Raw genomic sequence first — 20,233 nt, forward strand, 5'->3', positions numbered from 1 at the left:
AATATGAAGGAGGAAAAGGTGTTGGAAAATGAAAGGACAGGGTTTCAGGCCAAAGACTTGGATTCTTGATGGAGATTTGCTTAAGACAGCTGGGAGTAAGACAGAAATTGCAGCAGGCAGGAGGGGAGGCCAGCGGCGTAGCGTGGGTTGTCAGCACCCGGGGCACGGCAAGTAATTTGCGCCCCCTAACCCGTGGATTTGCGCCCCCTAACCTGTGGATTTGCGCCCCCTAACCCGTGGATTTGCCCTAACCCCAGATGTTGCGCCCGTTGCGGCCGGCCCCCCCTGCACCCCCCACGCTACGCCACTGGGGGAGGCATCCCCAGCTGGAAAGGGAGTGGAGGAGCTCAGAAGGCAGAAGCAAGTGGGGGAAATCTGGCACAAGATTGTGCAGGGCCTGTGTCAGATGGCTGTTGCGGTTGCTCGAGAGTAACCAGGCAGGACTCCAACCCTGCGTTTTACAGGCTTTATTTTGGTGCAAACTATTTACAGTGAAGAGCCCCAAGGCTCACGTCTGGCTCAATCGCTAGCAGAATCCAGGAGTGGTCTTTTTTTGGACCTCCCCAAACATAAGAGTTTCGTTACCCCCAACCTTCTCCTTCCCTCTTTGCGCCTTAGGCTACTGCGCAGGATGGGCGATGGCAAGGGCGTGTTTCCTTCCTGTCCGGCTTGCCCAGGAACGGTGTTAAGGCTCCCACCAGCATCCTCTGGTCCTTGCACCTCTTCCCCACTGGAGGTGGGGCTTTCCTCCTCCCCGGAAGAGGAACTGCTTCGCAAGATTTCGGAGGCTCCCTTTAACACAACTGCCCTTCTATTTCTCGCCTCTGAGCCGATGGCAGTTCCCAGACATCCTGTGAGGACTCAGACTCTTGGAGTAGCAACCAGGGCAAGGGAACCATGCAAAAGGCCCTGAGGTGAAAGCCACCAGCACAGAAGCTGTATCCTTAGCTGAATAAACAGATTTTGTTACAACGTAAGCCAAGTGTGGCATTATCTTGTAAGAAGGAAATGGAGTTGAACTATGTGAAACTATCTCCTTCAAGCCTGGATGCAGCAGTTTCTTTTTTCTTTTTCTTTTTTCTTTTCCCCCAAGCTAAGATTAGATTTATTAGGTAACTGGGTGCTGCTTAGGAGTTGGCATTGGGGCCCTTCTTCTTGCCAAAGCCTGGCACAATGTTGAGAAAGAAGCGGTTGTATTGCATGCACCTCTTGGCACAGCCAGTCTCCTCCTCCTCCTCCTTCTTTTGCTTAGCAACCTTTGGGGTCTGGCCTCTCACTTTGCCAGCACAAGCCAGGGAGCCATGGACCTTACCACCCAGCATGCGTGCAGCAACCTCCAGCATTGTGAGGTCACTGATGCCACACTGCCCAATGCCCGCATCATCTTCCAGGAGGGTTCCGCCAAGGAGGATCACCTGATCCTCAGGCACAATGCCCTCCAAGGACTCGATGTGGGCCTTAAGGTGAGCTACTGTTTCTTGCCCGGACACCTCAAGGTTGTGCAGATTCTGAGCATGAATTCAGAGTTGCATAGTTCCACACTCAGTCGCCAATCCAAGATGAAGCCGAGAGAGACAAAGAGTCACCGCCGCTCCGCGCACGCAGACAAGGGAAAGGAAAGAGAGGATGCAGCAGTTTCTGAGGAAGAAAAATCCAAATGGCACTTCCCATATTATTGATAAGAAATAAAATGATCAGGTGAGCGATGTTTGTTATGAACTGACCAGGCACTAAGCAGCAGCCTTAAAACTTCCTTAAAACATGAAAGTAGGTTGGCATTACTTCTAAGCATTACTGCTTAGAATACTGCTGTTAAAGAGAGGACCAGAAGGTGAAACAGATCTTAAATGCTGAGCTCCCCTTTCTCTTCAAATGGCCTGCCTTACCCCTTCCCAGTATCTCCTTCTGTCTATAACCACTGATATTGTACCTCCTTTGCCCCATTCCCAGGCATTTCCCAGGTAATCCCAGAGGATCCGAGGGACATAATACAAAATGAAACAAGGAGGTAATTTATTTTACAGAGACTAAAAGTTATTCTAATCTACATATATTTTTACAAAATAATTCACAACCCTAAACAAGGTGAAACCAACCACCTACTGAATCTTCAGCTCTCATTTAGGATTATCTTAATATTGTAGCAACCTATGTCTATGTCCAAATCTAGTGCTCTTGGTTCAGCCTCATATAAAAAAATATCACAAAGGAAGAATTTGTAAAGGCATTTTGTTTTATAAACATGTTTTGGACATTCCCTCTTTCATTTCCTTTGGAATTACCTCTTGGAGGATGTATAAATGTTGAACAAATGTGCTTCTCTTGAGCCTGCAGTTGATATACATAGCTGACCAATAGTAGGATATGTAGGCCACAACAGATCTTGTTGTGAGCCATGAACGCCTGTACCAAAACAGTGTGGGAGGCGATTGCCAAATGCTACTGAATGAGAAGCTGAGGAAATAAGTTTCTGTCTTCCAGAGACCGATGTGGCTTAGTCCCAGTCTACCAATATGTTGTGATGGGGATTCTCAGGCCCAGGAGCAAATCATGAACCTCCAGCCTTTCTATCTGGCTCCCAGGACTCTCTCCATGGCACATATTCTCCCCAGGCCGGACTCCTCTCTGTCCCTGCTCCACAGTTGCTCTTTGAACTGTAATAATGCCTCTTATTTGTCAGCAAGGAGGATGAATAGATTGTGTGGAGCCATGATGCTGTCTTATTGCCACTTACCTGGAGGGAAAGGGGCAGGGCAGCAGGAAGGTCAGTGCAGGATTGGCACTCTGGAGGAGTAATCCTGTCAGTGCACTCACAGCCAGAGGCATACCTAGGCTCCCTTGTGCCCTGGGCAAGGAACTGTATCTGCACCCCCTCCTCCCTCGCACCCTTGGCAAGAAGATGTATCAATGTCCACCGCTGCACCTTGTGGCTTTGGCAAGATGTATCAGCACCTCCAAAGCCAGGAGAGACCATGGACCAGAAACTCAAAAAGTTAGTTTTTTCCCACTTTCATGCTCTGCCAGTGACTTCCTCCACAACCATTGGGGTATGTTCTGCTCCTGTCCACCTTCCCTCCTCCTACTCCTCCTCTCTTCCTTCATTGGTCCATCTATCTGCCTGCCTGCCTCCTAACCTCTGTTCACTGAATTTCCTCCTCCTCCTTCTTCTCCCTCCCTCCCTCCCTTCCTCCCTCCCTCCCTCTTCCTGCATTTCTTCCCTGCTCTCTCCACTCTCTCCATCTTTCATGGCAACATTAAAGACCATAGAAGATGTCAGATTTTTTTAAAAAATAATCTACTTGTGGAAATTAAGGAAACAAGTATATGATTGATTGATTGATTGATTGATTGATTGATTGATTGTACACATGTCATTGCCAATCACTGTGGTGCTGTGTTTTCACTGATGAACTAGGGCTGGAGAAACCCTGACTGAAAATCCATGAATCTTGTTGGCCTAGTCACTTCCTCTCTTCCTAACATACTCACAGGGTTGCCGTGAGGACAGAAGCTATGTCCACCTACTTAAGCTCCTTGGAAGATGGGAATGATAACCGAGAAGTATCTGATACAGTCTTACACTGCTTGCGTTCAGCAATGGACAGGATGAACTGGAATATGAATACATTAATGTGTGCATCTTATGCCAAAGAAAGGCAGTGTCTCAGAGCCTGTTTCCACTTTTGTCCTAGTCACTGCTGTCGCTAGCCTACAATGCATATACTTGTGTACAGAACAGAATCTACCTATTCCGTGTTGTGTCTTATGAACAAACACAACATTGTGGGCTGTTTTCCTCCTCTCACCCTTTCTGATTGCATTTTACTAGCAAAATGTTGCTTATGACGGCCCAGTTCTCAAGAAGATAGTATTCCTATGTTTACTCTGTATTATTTCAGACCACAGGGGTTGGTGTGGCTTCACATACCTGAGGGTTCTTCCATACAAAAAACTTTAAAGATGCTTCAATAAAGACCCAGAGGAAGACATCATGAGGAAAGTCATCCCATGGGGCTTTTTCACATCAGGAAGCATGGCCAAGGAGGCTGAAGAGTGCAGGGAAAATATTTACTGAAATGAAAAAGGCATGCACCTATGTTCAAAAACCCTACCCACCTTGAAAACCTAAAGAAATTTTCAAGTGCCCTGAGGTAGTGCCATAGCTTGTAGGCTACCTGGTTTTTTTGCCCTGAGTGAAGCCTCCAGAAGGTCACCATTGAGGCTCCTATTCTGTGTATGTGTGCAAATGTGTGGGGGAGGTTCCAGGCAGGAAAATCATGGAGGCCTTTTTTCCAGGAGAAGAAAATTTTTGAGAAAATTGATAAATTTTGATAAATTTTAGTGGAGGGTGCTGTTCCATTATAAGATTCAGCTTCCAGTCCGGCCACCTTTTGTACATGGAATGAGAGAGGTGTCATCTCATCTGCCTCAGACAGCAAAGTATATTGGACAGTCCCTGGTTCAGAGCTCAGTGTTAGAGCATCTGCTTTGCACACAGGAGGCCCAGGGTTCAATACCCTGCATCTCCAGATAGAAATGGGAAAGCTTCCCTGCCTGAAACCTTGGAGAGTCACTGCCAGGAAGTGTAGACAATTATAAGCTAGGTAGGTCAGTGGTTAAACTTGGTCAAAGGCATTTTCCTATTCCTGGTGGAACTACTGCTTGATTCCAAGGAGAACTTCATGGTCTGGCTGAAGTTTTCCTCTGTTTTAATTTTTGCTGAGTAAGCCAAAAATAAGGGACGCGGGTGGTGCTGTGGGTTAAACCACAGAGCCTAGGACTTGCCAATCAGAAGGTCGGCGGTTCGAATCCCCGTGACGGGGTGAGCTCCCGTTGCTCGGTCCCAGCTCCTGCCCACCTAGCAGTTCGAAAGCATGTCAAAGTGCAAGGAGATAAATAGGTACCACTCCAGTGGGAAGGTAAATGGCGTTTCCGTGCGCTGCTCTGGTTCACCAGAAGCGGCTTCGTCATGCTGGCCACATGACCCGGAAGCTGTACACCAGCTCCCTCGGCCAATAAAGCGAGATTGCGTGGCAAGTTACCTCCCCCAATGAAATAAAGACACGGACACAATGATATAAGGTTAATGGGCATAAAAGGCCACAACTTTATTGATTACGGAAATTGAAGGTATTGGCCTTAGGCATTGGCTCCTATCGACTACCCGGCATGGTGACCGGGAAGGGTTGAACACAACCGCGGGAGTCCTGTTGAAGTACGCCAACTAGGATCCCAACGGGCGTCACCGCTCGGGGGCGTGCCAGGGGCCCTACCTCACAAGGCTTCGGACAAGGCCACGCCCCCCGGAGCCCTCTACCAGACTACCCCTTCACATTGGGGGAAGGTGATGGCGCTTCCTTCCCCCCCTCCATTTGTCTAACATTGCCCCATGCCAATGCCTAACCGCCAATACCGAGAAAGTTGTGACGATTGCTACGAGGTAGGCGAAAAAACCAAAAGGCCGGAAATTGCGCCAACTTGGAAAAATTCCTACCAGGCCCCTTGCGGCGACCAACCGAAGTCCATAGCAACGCCAAGCCTACCTAATCTAAGGGTGGGTGGGGTGGGAAAACCGCTCTTCAGCTGGGCGAGGGGGAAAAGAGGGCGGTCCCCGGGCGTGCCTGGCCCTAAATAGTCCGGGCCACGCCTCCCCCGCCCGCCCATTGGCGGGCTGGGTGCAGTCACGCCCGGGGATTCCCCCCCAAATATCGCGGGGGCAAGGGAAGCCCCCGCGAATGTGGGAGGATCCTGCCCGCAACACCCTCTCCGCTGCAAGGGGGCGGAAAGGGCTTGAGCGCCGCAACCCCAGAGTCGTCCGCGACTGGACCTAGTGGTCAGGGGTCCCTTTACCTTTTAAGCCAAAAATAGACACAATCAAAATGTTGCTCCCCTCAACACTATTTGTTAATTTAAATCATAACCATGTTGCCTCTCCAAAGCTCAGGGCAGTTTACAACTACTGTTGGAAGATTTTTCCAGCAGTGCTAGTCTCTTGCAGGGAAAATAACAGATAGTCTTGTGGCACCTTAAATATATATACTATGGCATCAGCATACGTGGACCAGAGTCCATTTCCTCAACTGTATCCTGAGTTTTAGGTATGTTAATTATTTACCTAATTATCACCCACCCTGTACTTGCTTACAATCCCCTTTTCAACCATATGTGTGCACATATATATTATCGCAACTCTGGATAAGGCTTCCCACATCATATACAGTGAACAGTAAGTTCACAAAAGCTCATGACACAATAAAATTGTTAAAATGCTGAAAAACAAAACAAAACACAAAATCCCTTTCTCCCACCCAACCCTCTCTAGGAAATATATATATTTCCAGCGCCACGCACATACGGTCCCAAATGTTTACATCCTTCAGTTTCAAATGGAATTCGATGGCAAGGATGCGACATTTCCATCAGAAAGAATGGTGAGAAGTATTACTCCAGGCACTCTCCCCTATACATTCGGAATTAACAGCTCCCTTGTTTACTTAATGGAATTCTTTTTTCCACTCTTCCAGAAATGTTGGCTACAAAACGATGGAAAATAAAGATGGCTACAGTTCTAGACCAGCTGAGCTGTTGGTGTCATTTTTATTTAACCTTGTTTGACAAATTTTAATTTTAGAACATACTACTTTTTAACAAAAAGGAGCACGATTCAGCCAATGTTAGGCACTTTTTGAGTGTCACTGATTTTAAGCGGAGGGTTGAGTATGTGCTTTATAAAACAGGCGTGCGCACCTTCTCCCCCACTGAAATCAATGGACGTGACAATGCCTTAACTTCGGGCTGGATGGCGCTCGGGTTGATCTTTGATGCCCATAGATCATAGTTGACTGTCCTCCCAGGACTGCCTACGTGTCCTACTCTGGATATGGAAGGTATTGTTCATTCCAGTTTTATACATCTGAGGGAACAAGAACTGAGTTGCTTGAATCTGACCGCAAACTCTCCCGCCTCTTCCGCGCCTCACTTTCCAGGAACTCCAGAAGAACGTACTGAATTTTTGCACCCTAATCCTAAACACGTTTTTTTGGGGGGGGGGATGGGAGAAGAACAGTTCCTTGGATGTAAGCATCCTTGCTTTCCATGGAAAGTACCTCTAAGTAAATGCCATGCATATTTTTTAAAGTAAACTCATATGTAAGTGGGACATGTATCTTGCTGGAAAAGATCTCGGCTACTTGAATATATATATATATAATTCAGGAGAACCGAGGTAGCCATTCTATTCAAACAAAGCGCACGGTTCCCCCGAAGTTAAGCTTTTCTACACCCCATTTATTCCCGTGGGAAAAAGAGATAAACGCCGGTTCGAGTCTTCCCTTTGAAATCAATAAGACTTTTAAAAAAAAATGCTTAACTTTCCCTGGGATGTGTTTAAAATGCTTCTGAGCATCAGTTAGGCTAGAATCATGATAGCATCTTGATTACATTTGGAGATTGAGGTTTAATGACTCAATTGACGCTTAATTTAGCTTTATCTTTTAGCCTTCTTGTCTCCTAAATGAATAGCTGCGTTAAACGCACCAGCGAATATCTCCCGACAAAAGCATCGCTAGAGTAGAGGACGATTCGGATAAAGTAGGCTCGGGCCCACGAAGAAAGTTTACTCCACAATGAGTTCCTTAGACCTTCAGGTGCCAGCAGGTCTCTTTGTTGTTGTTAAAGCAGGATAAAATAGAAGGAGGAGGAGGAGTAGACATTTTTCAAGGTGTAGATTTGACGTGGTTGGTATTGGCGGAAATATTTCACTTTCGGCTGAGCGATGCTTTCAGTCCTAAACACACGTTCTTGGATATGTCTTTAAATCTTATGAAGCGAATATGCTCCGGGGATGAATGGCCTGTGGATCTTCCCTCATACAGTGAGAAGTGAGTGGAATCCCAAATTTCCACGGTATCTTTTAGAGAGAAAGGGTAGAAGTCCAGCACTGAGTCCAGGGAACAGATCGCCAGCATTCTAGCTTAAGTTACTGTTTCGTTTGGGATGGTTCCAAAAAAAGCCTTGGATGTCTCTTCGTTGAGGCCTGCGAGTGTACATGTTGGCTGGGTCCAGATTTAAGAAGAAGAAAAAATCGCCAGTCGGATAAAATGCTGTAACACACATGCATCCTCTCTTTAAAAATCGCGTTTGTGCAAGCAAAACAACACGCGTGTTCATTTTGCTGCCCATGGCGACCATATTATACATTCACGTGCATGTCCTTCCCGCTGAGTTCATTGGAGCTTACTCGGAAGTAAGTGCTCATAGAATTGCAATTAATTTCTTTATACATCCTATTAAACGTTTCCCACATCTTTTATTTTCTTGCTTTCTTTTTTTTTTTAATTGGGGGTGGAAGATGTAATCGGCTTTCCATTTCTTCCCAAGCGATGCTTGTTAAATTTCGGCTGTCTGAGACGTGAAAGTCTTGCAGTGAGAGGGAGGAAAAGAAGAGTCGGATGACTCGCACACGACCCTAGGACGGCAGCCAAAGAGAAGCAACAGCAGCCCAGTTGTATAATGATTTCTTGGGAGCAAGTTTTGCAGGCCGTATGAAGAGCCGGGAGCGCCCCGGCCGCGATGCAGCTGCGCGTTAATTAATTATTTAGCATGGAAAGCGAGTCTCCAAGGGGGCTTGTAACCCACCCCGATAATGTTCTTGAAAGCAAGTGCAAAAGTTCAATTTAAAGAGAGCAAGTTTGTCAATGCCTTCCCGCCTCTGGTTTCCCCCATTAGAAGCTCTCCGGTGTGCTAAAAAGGTCTACTCTAAGGAGCTGTGTTCCAGATGCGGTTTTGTTGCAGGAGACACAGCCCTCTGTCTCCACAGGTCAACTGAAGAAATGAATGCCTTTGTTTAGGATACATATTGACTCGACTGGAACATTTCTAATTCCAGTATTTCCATTTAAGCAAGTTTGATTGACTTGATTTATTCTATTTATATGCCGCTTTCTGCAGTAAGCTGTGCACAAAGCGGCTTATAACAAACGCTTATTTTGTACCACGTGCAGAACATTAGGGGGGGAGAAATATCAATAAATTCAAGTTGCGTAAGGAGTGACTTTAAGCTGCGAATCTAGGTGTTCGCTCTGCAGCAGAACTGCAAGACAAGCCTGTAAGAGATCATATTTGTGCATACATTTCCACTCTTTACATAAAATAATAAAAATTGATTTATCTATGTATGGAAGCACAAACAAACACCAATATCTCGTTATTCCTTTCAGAACGCGACAAGATCTATGTCTGGGTCTTACGAAACAATGGGAAATTTATCCATCTAACAATCTGGGCGGCAGGGGGGTGGGGAAGAATGAATATCTCTCTCTCTTGTTTTATCTTGATTCAGCTCTAACAAAAATCCTGAAAATAGATAAAACCTGAAATGGGATCATCGTGGTCCTCTCTTGAAAACTTTGGAAACTTTGAACCACACGTTCTTTTATATCCCACTCTAAGTTTAAACTATTTTAATTAAATCAGTGGTTTGTCAGAAGGCTCCGACCACTGACGAACGTTCCTTCACAACCCCCAATTTCAGTGAATGGTGCTGTTTCTTCGGAAGCAGCCACGTTGACTTCCTGCTGAAAAACACCTTATCAAAAATTGATCCCAGCCAACACTGGCTTTCAGGGAGGATAAATGGAGTGAACCCCACAGACAGATCTATATGCGCCGGGTAAACACACTCGAAATTAAGATTGCAATTCTATACAGTGCACACACGTCTATGGCGGTAAGTCCCATGGAATTCAGTGGGGCTTACTTCTGAGTAGACTTGCGTGGGGTTGTGGTCTATGGGACCTACCTTACAGTATACGTGGCTAGAACTGAGATCCATGACTACGTAGGTTCTAAATTCTACACAGGGGGTGTCTGCTCCTTCCTCCCACATTTCATCTTAGTACTGTGACTAAATGTGAACCCCATCCAGGCAGCGTTTGCCAATCCCTCCCCTTTCCTTCCTTTGTTTACCATCTAGCCTTAACGAAGAGCTCTGGAGAACTCGGAAACGTGCACAGTATTTTGTGACATTTTAGTTGGCTTAACAAAGGAATTGCCCTAAATGTGAACTTTTTCTTGTGGGTCAACATAACAAAAATGTGTATATGGAATATTTCCCAAGAGGCATCCTGCGGTGTCTGACTATTTTTGTGCTTCTAAGGGAGAGGCAATCAGGCTGGAAACTTGTTAATAGTTGCGAGCCTATTCATAAGTCTTTGAATTCTAATTAGTTACCATATTTGAAGTATATTAACGCATTATAGAGTTGCATATATTGTTCTTCTTAGGATGATTGTTCCTGAAGGCCCACTATTTCATTGGGCGTCTTTTATTAGTATTATTAGTATTATTATTACCTTAATAGAGTTCCATAGACTGAATGCATGTTTTCTATAAAAGGAGATTCGTTTAATGACACTCTCTAATATCTTTGCTCGCTACTCCGATGGGAACAATTTAGTGAGTAAAGTAGACTAACAACCTAAGTGAAAGGGGGCGGGGGATGAGGTGGGAAAGCACAGAGTACAGATGGGTAAGGTTAAGTACATTTTAATTTATTTGTTTACTACGAAACACAACCCAATTAAACACTAGATCGGATAGACTTTGCCTTTTGGGTATAAACACAAAGTAAATCTATTGGCATCAACTGCGCAGAGGCAAAACAAAATGGATGTCAGGACCTTAAACTTGCCACATTAATTAATGAACAAACTAAAAGAATACAAGGAGCTCCTCGCCGTTGTTGTTCAGATGCTTAACGGGGAAATCAACAATTAAAATAGATTCGCAGGGGTGTGTACACGTTCTAGTGTGGCATCACATGAAATATTCCGTGTAATCAAAGGAACGGTTGCTGGTGGCCTTCCTATTTCTTTGGCTCCGAGCTGCGTCGGCTATTAAACATTATCACGTCACAGTGGAATTGGAGCAGGATGCGATGAGTACCAAAGTTGAGTCCCAATTTAGCGAAATTTAGATTTCAGCAGAAGAGAAGTAAGGAGGTGGTTGACTGATTCATAACCATTTGACCGAAAACGCTTAACTTAGGCTGGATTGTACTCATTCTTCGATACTAGTGTAATAGTACCAATAACAAAACAACAACAACAACAACAGTAATAATAATAATATAGCAACAACAAACAACAACAACAACATCATCATCATTATCATCATATGGTATGGAGACAAAATTAAGCGTTGTTAAGTGCCATTCGAATCAGTGGGAGATAAAAAGTCCAGTTCTGTGTTTGCTCTGAAATCAACACTGAGTTTAGTGGGGCTTCCACATAAATCAGGGTGCAGAAAATCGCAGCCTTGTATTTTCAGTCCGAATCTTAGTGAGTAGGAAGCTTCAATAAATTATTGTTTCCAAGTGTAGGCTGGGTTGAAGTGTAACTCACCCATTACGGAATGACCTTTTCCTAAGTAAATGAAATAGACTGTTGCCAACTTCGCAGCTCACGCCATAATAAACCTGTTCGGGCTCTACACCCACGACTCTAACTTGGATTTAATCCTAGCGATTTCAGTGGGACTTGTCTCCAAATAAACTCAACTCAGAGGAAGTTCAACATACTTAAATAGGATTTACAAGTATACACATAATCTCATTAATTTCTAAAGGATTTTAAAAGTGCTTAATTTTTCTTCTGGGTTGAATTCAGGGTGCTTAAGAGAGTGGTGTAAAGGGGAAACTCGCTCTCTCGTGAGTGTGTCAGTTCTTTGGCAGTGTTTTCTATCTGTCTATCTATTTATCTGTCTAACTAGTTTATTGTTTGCTTTTAAAAACTTGTTTCGACGGTGCTAGTGACCTCCCAATTGACCACTACGCTGCACAGAAATGCTTGGAAAACACTGTAAAGCACTTTATAATCTTGTGATAATAAACTTAGTATTGATGTAAGTTTCTCAGTTTTTCAAAAAGGTTTGTTGGAAACCAAGTGAGAAAATGGAGGTGGGAAGGAAAGGACAAACAGAGAGGCTGATTGGATGGAATAATGGATGGAAGGATGGATGGATGGACAGACAGAGAGATGCTGAAGCTGCATAAGAAGACAAAATAAGGTATATATAAAGATGGCCGAAGAGAGGAATGAGTTATGGTGAACTTTCAAAGATTAAACAGAACTTTTACTTTTTAAAAATCGTACATCTACGGTAGAATTCCAGAACTTAGTCACTGATGGACAACAACCAACAGTTTAACTTAATAAATAAAACCGGTATGCTTGAATTATATGTAACTATTTTGTATAGGTAAAGCTATGGTTTTCCCAGTAGTGATGTATGGAAGTGAGAACTGGACCGTAAAGAAGGCTGATCGCCGAAGAATTGATGCTTTTGAATTATGGTGCTGGAGGAGACTCTTGAGAGTCCCATGGACTGCAAGAAGATCAAACCTATCCATTCTTAAGGAAATCAGCCCTGAGTGCTCACTAGAAGGACAGATCCTGAAGCTGAGGCTCCAATACTTTGGCCATCTCATAAGAGAAGACTCCCTGGAAAAGACCCTGATGTTGGGAAAGATGGAGGGCACAAGGAGAAGGGGACGACAGAGAACGAGATGGTTGGACAGTGTTCTTGAAGCTACCAGCATGAGTTTGACCAAACTGCGGGAGGCAGTGGAAGACAGGAGTGCCTGGCGTGCTCTGGTCCATGGGGTCAGGAAGAGTCGGACACGACTGAACAACTAAACAACAGCAGCAACAACAACAACGACAACAACAACATAGGAACTTGGGAGCATATTATGTAGCTATAATCATTGTCTGCCTAAGCACACACAGGAGCGTGTGGACGAAAGAGAAGAGAATAAGAATCCTTCTGCCTGGTTATTTGTTTGTTCCCCCTCGACTTTTGAGCCTTCTCAATATCATGTGAAGACAAGGCAGTAGCCCTTCGGCATATTTGTCAGAAAGCTGTCAAAATCCCCATCCTGTACATACAGTATGAATGGAGCAACTACCTTTCCTAGAGGAATCTGAATATTTGGGCTGTTTTCTTGGTGGGTTATGGTGCCCTAGTGGCATTTGATAAGCACTAGGGCAAGGAGTCTTTCGAGCCAGGTACTGAGACCATTTCAAAGCCTTCATATCTCACATGTGTGAGATTGCTGCTGGAAATGCGGACTGTAAATAATTCATACCTCTGGTGGTATACGTTACAAGGCGCATTCCTGTTGCACAGCTCAGCAGCTGACCATAAATGCTGCAGAGCAGCGTGGAGAGGTGACACCCCTTGGCAGCCTGGTGGGTAAACTGTATACTCGGCACACATTGTTCGAGTTTATGTGTTGGCTATCAGAGTGTGCCACCCTTTTCAGGGTCGGTGAATTAATCAGACAATTAATATTATCTGCCCTATAGTTTCCCGCGCCTCCATGAATTCTTGCTGATTATGGAAAGTCTACTCAATCCACCAGCCCAGTGTACGTCCCAGGACAAACATGCAGAGCGATCCTAAGCAAGTTCAACATCAGTGGGTCTTCCTTCTTAGTAAGCATGTGCTCGCTCCCGCACACACACATACAGAATATCATTTCGATTACAATATGTCAAGTAATTCTCAAAGACTGTGATTCTGCTGTACTGCAGTAAACGAGAGGTTTTGCCCTTCCATTTTTTAGGAACAAGAAGCCAACACTGCTGCTGTCGTATTATCAAAGGTCGATGATTCTCTGTTCCTTACGGTTAACATAGATTCTTTTTTCATTGCTTACAATTGAAATGCATGGTTATCTTCGTATCCAAGGAGGAAAGATGGCGGGTCCCTCAGCCATGCACGTGTGGGTGGAAGGAACTGACAATTCTCTAGTTTAAGGGTCCCTTTCCGTTCTCAATGATGAAATGGAGTTATGCAAGGAGGATGACTTAACATGAGCACAAAGGCACAGGCGTTGGGGGAGTAAAATATAAATTTGTTTTAATGCCCTGTTGCAGCAAATCCCACTAAACAACTCTAGACAGAGCTCACAAGGGAAGACTCTGGCAGACTTTGGCAGACTTTTGACACTAACTTTGAAAAGGAGAATTTATATAGCCATTAGAAATGATCGTTCTTGAGGGGGAAAGTCTTCTATTCAGCAATATACCCCTAAACACATATGATGAACGCACAGTAGGCATATAAAGAAAAAACACGTGTGTATGTGTTGTGCCGGCTGGGTCCACGAAGGTATCATACAACAAGTGAGGAGCGTTTATTATCTTTAATATTTAAGATAGCCCCTTATGTACAGGGCATTGTTGCTATCCAGTCGAAAGTCTATCATCAGGATTAGACTTTCGCGAAGACAACGAAAAGGCTACTGGAGCGGCAGGAAAAATCATGGCAATGGTTTTCCAGAGATGGAGGCTCCAAGTGGCCATATAGCGAATGGACGTCCGGTTGTTGTTGTTTACAGGAATTTATTGCCAACTTGAGTAATCTGAGGGCATCTGAAAAATCGGGGGTGGATTGCATCGGGAAGTTTCAAGAAACCATTTCCTGTTTACTTTAGAGACTAGAAAAGTTCTACTTTTTGCGTCTAGCATATGCAAACCTCAGGTGTCCAGGCATTCCCCAGAAGATATTTGGGAGATCACTGAGGGCTTTAAAAAAAGTTGCAACATTCACTTGTAGATTTCATTGGACGTCAAAACGACGTCCAGTAACTCTTCCAGCAGTTACATTGCCAACACCAGATTTCGGCATTATGTGGAAATAATTTTTTCTGCCGAAATTTGGTGCTCATCTCAAAAACAACAACGATAAAATATAAAAACCCATTGCATAAGTGTAATCTTATGTATGGCTGCTCAGAAGTAAGTCTCGCTAAATTCAGCGGGGCTTAATCCCAAATAAGGGTGTATAGGGTTGCAGTTTAGCATTCCAGTTCTTTATTTGGAGCTAACCAACTTTATTGCCAAGTCAACCTTCTCCTGTTTAGGTAGGTGCTAAATAGGTGCGCTCAACATCACAGCCCGAGGCTTCCATGGTTTCCCCATAGATTAGCCGGAGAAAGAGATTATAAATGCAATTAAAAAGAGGAAGGCAGAGGAAGGAAGAAAACAAAGTAAGAATTGTTACATACCTGATGGGACACCCTTCCTGCCTCAGTGCTGTTGAATACAACTTTATGTAATCAAAGACACTGATTTTTCCCACAGAGGCCTGCTGGTTGCATCGCAATATTCTTTTCCTTAGAAGTTTTCCATAGTCAACAACTATTCTGGCATCAGGGTGACTCAGGGTGTGGATATGGATAATTCTATTGTTAGACTTCCGAATACTCTCATTTAGGAAATCATATCATTATTATTTTAAATTAAAAAACGAAGTGTGAGAACTCCCAGAGAGAGGAAGAGACATAAAATCTCCTTTGCTTCCTTCAGCTGCCTCTGAAGAACATTGTCGACCAAACGATGCAAAGCGATAAATACCTTCGGAGGTGTCCCGTTTGTTGACACAAACAACAAGGCCAAACGGGGGGCCCTCCTTCTCATTGTGACTTTAGAATGAAAGGCTGCCGCCTCTTTTAACTTGGAAATGAACTTGGACTTCCGACCAGACAGGGCACTAAGCTGGAGGAGATATTTTTATTTGTCTGCCTCTGAATCATTTCCTAACGGGTAAAGTGCTCTATTAAAAAGAGTGTAAAATCATCACGGAGAAGTCATCGGAACTAAGAATATATAAAGGGCGCGCGAACACACACACACACACACACACACACACACACACACAGACTCTTTCTGGAACAAGTCCCCCATTTTCCCATAGCCTTTTGTCCTTAAGACCGATGCTTATAGGGAGAGAAGGAGACAGAGTATGCGTGTGTGAGTAGAGGGGGTGTATTGGTGTGGGGGTGAAAGATGCGAATACTCCTTTAGGAGGAAGGGGGGGGCACGCTCTAATGAAGGGGATAGTTGACCTCCTGTATTCCATGCTGTGACTGCCTCCATTCAGTCGCTGCAAAGAACTACATAGCGCTGCCAGCTGGAAGGAACGTCACATTAGGTTATGATGTGTCAGAGCCTACGACTAAAGAGGTATTTATTTGTTTGTTTATCCCTAGCATTCAGAAGCAAGATCATCTTCAGTACTTTCATCCTGGAGGAAAGGAGTGGAATGAGAATGGAAAGGGGAAAAGTTTGAGGGCCTCCCTAAAGAGATAGAGGAAATAAAGGAAGGAAGGAAGGAAGGAAGGAAGGAAGGAAGGAAGGAAGGAAGGAAGGAAGGAAGGAAGGAAGGAAGGAAGGAAGGAATAAGCTACCCTACAGAAAAGAAGGCGAGGAAAAATAGAGGGTGTTTTATGCATTTTTTAAAAAGAAAAGATATGCGCCATTTCTTGAGGGATGGGGTGGGAAAAGAGACGGGTAAGGGAGATTGAACCGCCTCTATTGCGAAAATTCTAAGGGGGTGGGATAGAGAAAGGATGACAAGGAGCAAAGGAAGACAAGGGAGGGGTCCTATTAGTATCATCATAATCACCATCACCACCATCGTCAGATAAATAAATGCACTGGTTTCAGCACCCACGAACACGTGTTTTATTGTAATAATAATTAGAGCTCTTCTCGTTGCAGCGCCAGGCAAAACAATGAACAAGTGAGCCAGGAGGCTGGGCCCCTGTGAAATTCTAGACTTCTGCAGGCCTCCAGGACGTGACATGTTACTAGGAGGGCAGAAATTCACGCCGAGGAATGGCTAAAAACATGGACTATCCCAACCCATTTCTCGAGGCAATTCCACTCGGTGACGATTTTTTGGGCCCCAACCCGTGGAGGAAGGAGCAGAGGAACGGCGCCTGGATTTTCTGGAGAACCTATGATGTCAACGTTCTCTTTGAAGCCGATGTACTCCGAGGACATCTTAGAAATGTGCTCAGAAGTGAATTGTTGGAATTCATGATGGTCAATAAGGGAAAAATAAGTGGGGGAAATAGGATGGTGGATGCTTCGCCTATTGTCTCCCATAGCTTTGCCTATGAACACACACACTGACCTGCCATTTTCCACACACAACCCTGTGTGCAGTCAGTCCGTTGCGAGGGGGGATTTACAAACTTTCAGAGTCTTCTGCTACACCTTGGAGAGAATCCAAAAACCCTGGGACAATTATATTCATTCAGTTCTGCCGTGAAGGAACCATGACCATTAATTTTCTCCAAAATGGAGCGGAGAAGTTTGCAAAGCTTTAGCTTTGTACTGAACATGTTTGAACAAAACAGAAGACGAGTCTTTGAAAAACCAAAGAAAACACATATTTATACACACACAAAGCAAGAAAAGGGGGGAGGGTGGGGTGTAGAAGAAAGAACGTACAGTACTTGTATAACGTGAGACGGAGAGTTACAATTTCTTGGCTAAATTTGCATTCCAGGGGGGAATTATATGCAGTTAATGCTAAAATATCCCCGTACGGGGCATTCAGCTTTCCCTTGATGGCTCAAAATCTATGTTCCTTGCCCAGCATGTTGATGGAATGAGAGAATTCCCTTCCAACCCTGTATTTATTATAGGGGCTTTCGTGGCGAGTGACGGGCAGACCCAACAGATTTCCTTGTTGATGGAAGGGCTAGAAATGCTAATATAAAGATTACTGTGGGAATCTGTCATGGGGATTCTGCAGCGGTGTGGGGAGCAACTGGTCCGAAAAGCCAAAATTACAGACTATTTATGGACAAAGAAAATTCAGTGGTGGAACCACCAATGGGCTGAAATGCGAGGAAGAATAAAGAGATGCCACAAAAGCCACCAGTGGCAGGAAGATGGAAAGGATACCTATGGTTTGTGTGTGTTTTAAAATGTTTCCTTTAAAATAACAACACATACTACAAATAAATCATTACACCAGATGGGTATGTTGAGGATGTTATAAATATATCTGGGCACCCAAAGAGCTACTTTTGGATTGCCGGTCTTCTAGTGTGCTTATGAAATGTTAACTTCCACAGCTTCCTATTGACTTTGTTGGCTGTGTGAACCCCTTTAACTATCCCTGTGTAGATATTCCGGGGTGCTATCCCACCCCGCACTGTTTGTATGCCCAAATTCGCATGAAAATATACTTACATGTCCCCACAGTAGTGAATTAAGATCTACACTTTTAAAAAAAAGTTTTTACACACAGTTCATACATTAGGGGTGCAATCTTATGCCCATTTACCTGGGAGTAGGTACCACTGAACTTAGTGGGGCTTACTTCTGAGTAGTCATGCTTAGAATTGCACTGTAAATGCTGCAATCCTATACTTGCAAAAGGAGCAAACCTTGCCGACTTCAGTAGGACTTACTTCTGATCAGAGTGTATAGAACTGTGCTATAACTCTGTTTATAAACAGTATATATTTTAGTGGAAACGTGTTTATTTCTAATTTTTGTAGGGGTGAGAAGATATATGAATTTGCATCACCGGGTTCTAGCACTTTACAAATGGAAGGTATTGGATTCATGTCTTAATCGGGTCAGGTTGGTTTCTGGACTTTTGACAGAAATATCATACAGCATGAAAAAAATCCGTCCAGGTGACAAAAGTTCTCTAACAATAATGTACTGGGGGAAATAAACTTACCGCTCTCATAGACTTTCTGTCTCCTACACTAGATAATACCTAAGTTCCAAAGGAACAATCAGTGTAATATTGACAATTGTTCCCAAACAATTGATGGGCTTTGATTTAATTATTTTAAAAACACACCCCTCATTTCTAAATCAGATCATATACTTTGCAATCAAACTAATAAAGAATTTGGCATTTGCTTCCTCCTCCTGGTTTCCAATCTGAAATTTATGTTATTGTTCTTATGAAACTTGTTTTCGGCTGAACAGGTTTTTTTCACACATAAAGAGTCGGATCCCAGGCATATAGACCAGCAAACAAGTCCCACTTAATTCTATGGGTCTTATTTAGCATGTGGGACTGCAATTTATACATCGTTACCTGGGAGTAAGCTTTATTGATCCGAGTGAGACTTACTTCACAGTATATGTCGACTTCCATACCGAAAATTCTTCAGTGTTCTCACTTATATTTGTATCGCATTGTTCTCATAGACTGTTCTGATTATGAAACAGGATGTCAATATGTCTACAACATGCACGGGGGAGGCGGTTGGGAGATGTACCCCTTATCGGCAATAACAACAGATACCTGATTCTAATATAGTCCAGGAAAATTTCTTTCTTTCTTTCTTTCTTTCTTTCTTTCTTTCTTTCTTTCTTTCTTTCTTTCTTTCTTTGCATTGGGGCCCTTTTAATATACTGCATCACGGCAAATGTAGTAAACAGATCTGCTCGGTGTTCTTCCCCCGGAGATAGAAGCCTCCTTATGCATTTTTAAGTTAATTAACCCACTAGAATTGACTCCTGCTATCAATCCACAGCTCCGTATCTTAGCAAGATCAGCCCGTTTAAATGAGATACCGCTAAGCAATTTATGAAATGAAAAGCAGCTCAAGACAAGGCAGATAAATGAAGGGGACGCCAGGCCGTGGGATAAACCTGCTGTTTAAGAAATGCAAACCCACCCCCACCCCCCACTTCCTTTAAAACACACACACACACACACACACACACACACACACACACTTACAAAAGGCTGGATGGATTCATTCCTCTGCCTTATTTATTTTGCAATTTCCACCGAAGTTTTAAAGCCAGTGTTAATTTCCCGGAGCATGAAATGTGCAAATTTCCTCGAGTTTTCGTCTTTGCGGTTTCTCCCCTTTTCCCTGTCGCAAATGTGCCACAATAAACGGAATTGTAAAAACCCCAATTTTAATTAAACCTATATGTCATTGAAATAGGAATTGTAAATGGCCTTGCATTCATTCATTCATTCAATAAATAAATACCGGACATCTTTTGCTTATTTACTACTACTATTCTCCTCCTTCCTCAGGAAGCACACCTAAATAAATAAATAAATAAATAAATAAATAAGCAAGCAAGCATCCTAGAAATGAGGTATTTGTTCTGCACGAATTCAAAACCAAGCACAACCCAATAGTGTCCCTTATTATGGTTACCATCAATCTGTCCATTTCCAGATTGTGTCTCCTCTGCCGTAAGGCAACCTCAGAACGCTCACTCTCCTCCTGTAAGGAAGAGTCTTCCTCGCTGCTGCAAGCACAGAACTGGGTCCTTTGTTACCGGAGCCACTCTCTCACCCCACCGCCATCACCCACATTAGAAATCCAGCTTTCCATGCATGTACCCCCACCCTTTCTGCGCTGATATTGTCAATTGCC

The 20,233-nt window shown here is 43.9% G+C and overlaps 1 long non-coding RNA gene and 1 pseudogene across 1 annotated transcript; one reads left to right on the forward strand and one right to left on the reverse strand.

Moving 5' to 3' along the window:
- Positions 1–1,088: 1,088 nt before the first annotated feature.
- LOC114593061 (ubiquitin-like FUBI-ribosomal protein eS30 fusion protein pseudogene) lies at positions 1,089–1,532 on the reverse strand (annotated as a pseudogene).
- Positions 1,533–15,928: 14,396 nt separating this feature from the next.
- Positions 15,929–18,749, forward strand: LOC114592707 (uncharacterized). Its single transcript, XR_003705514.2, has 2 exons — positions 15,929–16,031; positions 16,569–18,749. It is a non-coding gene; the product is annotated as an uncharacterized LOC114592707 (long non-coding RNA).
- The last annotated feature ends 1,484 nt before the right edge of the window (positions 18,750–20,233 follow it).

The sequence above is a fragment of the Podarcis muralis genome, chromosome 2 (genome assembly GCF_964188315.1).
Source record: "Podarcis muralis chromosome 2, rPodMur119.hap1.1, whole genome shotgun sequence".
NCBI lineage: Eukaryota > Metazoa > Chordata > Lepidosauria > Squamata > Lacertidae > Podarcis > Podarcis muralis.